The 3,998-nt window shown below is 35.5% G+C and overlaps 1 pseudogene; it reads right to left on the reverse strand.

Annotated features, from left to right (window-relative positions):
- Positions 1-2,215: 2,215 nt before the first annotated feature.
- LOC135229506 (olfactory receptor 2L3-like) lies at positions 2,216-3,603 on the reverse strand (annotated as a pseudogene).
- Between the last annotated feature and the right edge of the window lie 395 nt (positions 3,604-3,998).

Here is a 3,998-nt window from a genome sequence, read left to right on the forward strand (position 1 = left end):
CTCTGTCAAATTGTTAATGAAGGTGGAATTATTACCTCAGTGGAAGTTAATAATTTATAAAGGAGGTAAAATATAAATAAATAAAATGCATAGTTAAAATCATAAGGCATTACAATTAGGCATAATTTGTATTTAAAAACAAAACCCGAATAACCATAGCACACCTTCTAATCCTATGATCCCTGAATTATTTCCAGATGTTGTCCTTGAGATGTAGAAAATATTTTATTTTCCAATACCAAAAAACCAAACCCATTGCCGTTGAGTCCATTCCAACTCATAGTGTGATCCTATAGGACAGAGTAGAACTGCCCCATAGAGTTTCCAAGGAGCACCTGGTGGATTCAAACTACCTACCTTTTGGTTAGAAGCCATAACACTTAACCACTATGCCACCAGGGCTTCCTGTTTTCCAATAGGTAAGTAATTTTAGACATTCTTATTTTATCTTCATTATAATTTCCATTTTATATTTTCATATAAAATCTAGACAAGTAATTTCCAGATATTTAATTGCAAAGAATGAGTCATATAAGGCAGAACAGCAAGTAAGACACAGCACTAACCACTCTTCACTCATGGGCAAATAGAAAATGTAGGAAATAGGAAATGCTGCATTCACAATTGCTGTGGAGAGCTTGGGCTCTTAAGAGCTAGCTTTATTAGTCTTGTTTCACTTGGGCCCATCAAAAGCTAACTCTAGTATGAATTTGTACTTTCATTTCCAGTGACTCTCATCTCCTATCTAAAACAGATAACGTATTTACAAATAGGATCCAAAACAATTTTTGTTGTCTGTATTTCATGCTGTAGGGTTTTTGGTGAACAGTGTTATGAAAAATGCAGAGGCTAATTCTGAACTTGACCAACTCTTACATAAATTATGTCACTCAATTCCTAAACCTGTCACTGTAAATCCAGAATGATTTTAGTTTAGACATTAATCCACACTACCAAAAGAATTAATATAATGGAATCGACACCTATGTGATCTCATCACTTACTAGCATGAAAACACCTGTACTTACAGAAAATATAATTCATGTTACTAGCTCCATATGAAAGAATTCTAAACTTGGCTTCGCTCTTTACCCGTATCCAAAAGGTTCCATCACAGGCACTACCACAATGCATCTTCCCCTCATTAAGAAATTCAATTTCTCCTTCAAGCCTCTCTTTAGTTTGTTTTATAAATTTATTTGAACAGCTACAGACAAATATTCTTACATTTGAGGTTCCATTTTAGGTGATGTGAACATTTACTATCTATTTTGTCACACAGAAACATAATTACTTTGGAAGTGACCATATTTTCATAAATATGATGTTTTTGAGGGAATTCCTGAGTTTATTCATCATAAATTCAAGAACAAGTTTCACAGATAATACCAACCATTTAGTGTATATTCTATTTCACTGTTTTACCTTCAGTTCACACTGCTGTTTTTATTGTTATGTGCTGCTGAGTCGATTGCCTCTCATACCAACCCTGTAGGACAGGGTAGAACTGTGCTAGAGGGTTTCCAAGGCTGTAATCTTTACACAGGCAGATTGCCACTATGCTTCCCATTGCCACATTGTGGTAATCAATGTCATAAAACAATATGTGTACTAATTGTTTCATGAGAAGCTAGTTTGTTCTGTAAACCTTCATCTAAATTACAATTCAAAAGAAAAAAAAAAGGACAGATTTCAGTATCAGCAGTATTCTCTCCTGGACTGCAATGCCTCTTCACCTAGCATATACACCTAAGCTAATACATTTTCTTTTCCTGAAAATAATAGGGGGACCCATTCAGGCACAGGCTGAGCTGGTATATCAATTTAAAATACTGGTGCAGAGAAGTTGACTCCCAACTCCTACCCCCAAAAAACATATCAATAGAATTATGAGTCTATTGACTGAAGAATAAGAAAATGTATAAGGTAAATTGTCTTATATAAGGGTAACGTGGCTACTTGGGATGCAAAATTTGAGTCTGTGCTGGGGACTTATTTGGGAATGGCTGAGATAGCATAACCCATAACTTCCATTAATCCTCTTATAAAGTATGCTCTCCTTCTTCTCTAACTCAGCATCTCTCCAGCCCTGATTACTGACCTTGTTTATAAATCACTTTCCTAGGATTCATCCAGATAAATTCAGGTCCCCTCTTCTGGAAAACATAAACTTGTCATATTTCTTCTGGAAAACATAAACTTGTCATATTTCCTCTATAGTTGTGTAAGACTTTCTAATCCCTATATCTGCCTTTTCCCCTGAAATTGGGGGAAAAAATTGGGACAGTACACACCTATTAACAGAGAATTAATGGAGAAAATATTATTTTTAAATAAATAAATCATTAATTTTTCTGTTGTCATATTGAGAGATAAATTATGTATAGTAGAATTGTTATATGAATGATATCATTTTAGAAAGTTTTCATTTTCTTTTCTACATATTAATAAAAGCTTCTTATTTCTCAGACTGAGTTGACTGTATATGCCTTTTATATTGATGGAAAAAAAATCACCTCAGGAAAAAAGAAACATGCCTTAGTAATGTAAAATTATTTTGTCAAACTTCTAGTTTTTAAAATCTTCTAATATAACCTTAGACCTTGTCCATTCACTGCAGAATAGACACTTTCAGCTTGAAGATTGATGCAGAAATCTTGTCTACATTTTCACAGAGAGAACATTCTCTGAGTAACTCTTCTCAGGGCCCTCATTACCTCTTTGTTCCTCAGGCTGTAGATGACAGGGTTGAACATGGGTGTGAGGATGGTGTAGAAAACAGCCAGAACCTTGTCTACTGTTGGAGATCGGAAGGATCTTGGGTGTAGATAATTGTAAACAAAGGGTGCATAGTACAAAGTCACAACAGTGAGGTGGGTACTGCAGGTTGAATAGGCCTTCTTCTTCCCTTCTGATGAGGGCATGCAGTAGATGGCAAGGAGAACCCGTCCATAGGAATAGGTAATGCCAATGAAAGGAAACACAAGGAATAAGGTGCTGCACACAAACACTATGTAGTCATAGACCCAGGTGTCCATGTGTCTCAGAGCCAATATGGCTGTGAAATCACAGAAAAAATAATCGATGGTCTTGGACTGGTAATAGGGTATATGGAGTGCATATGCGGTGTGGGCACACGCATTGATAGAGCTCATTATCCAAGATCCTATAGTCATTAGCGCACACACTTTTGGTCATACGAACAGGATAGTGAAGAGGAAAGCAAATGGCCACATAACGGTCATAGGCCATAGATGCCAAGAGAAGTGTTTCTGCACCTGCCAAAGTCAAAAAGAAGAAACTCTGAACTCCACATCCAATGAAGGAGATTGAGTTGCTTCCAAACAAGAAATTGTAAGCCATCTTGGGGACAATAGTGGAGATGTAATTCAGGTCCATGAGAGAGAGCTGACTAAGCAGGAAATACATGGGTGTGCGGAGATGAGTGTCTAGTAGGATGAGGATAATCATGGATATGTTACCAATTAAAGCCATTAGGACAATGAGAATGATGAGAATGAAGAGGAAAAGGCCAATTCTTGATGGTGGGAACAGTCCTAATAAAATGAAATCAGTTGATGTTTCACTATAATTCTCCATTGAATATTCATTGGTTTTCCCTAAAGTAAGAAACAAGAGTGTGGAAGGTAAATAAAGAACAGTGAACTACTTATTTATTTTTTCATAATATCTCTGATTGATCTAACAATGAATTTTTCAGGAAATTATACAGTTGCTTAAATGAATGGGCAATTTTACCTTTTTTTAAACAAGAAACACCATTCCATTACACAAAGATAAAATGTAAGACATCATGCATTTACATCCAAAATCTGTTGTAGAAGATCCATGAAAAAATAAATAAAAATATGCTATACTTATTTTAATAGGATAAGAATGATTAAGGAAAAAAAAACAAAGAAAAAAACAAACCCGTTGCTGTTAAGTCAATTCTGACTTATAGCAACACCTTAGGACAGAGTAGAACTGCCCCATGG

The sequence above is a fragment of the Loxodonta africana genome, unplaced genomic scaffold (genome assembly GCF_030014295.1).
Source record: "Loxodonta africana isolate mLoxAfr1 unplaced genomic scaffold, mLoxAfr1.hap2 scaffold_32, whole genome shotgun sequence".
Taxonomy (NCBI): domain Eukaryota; kingdom Metazoa; phylum Chordata; class Mammalia; order Proboscidea; family Elephantidae; genus Loxodonta; species Loxodonta africana.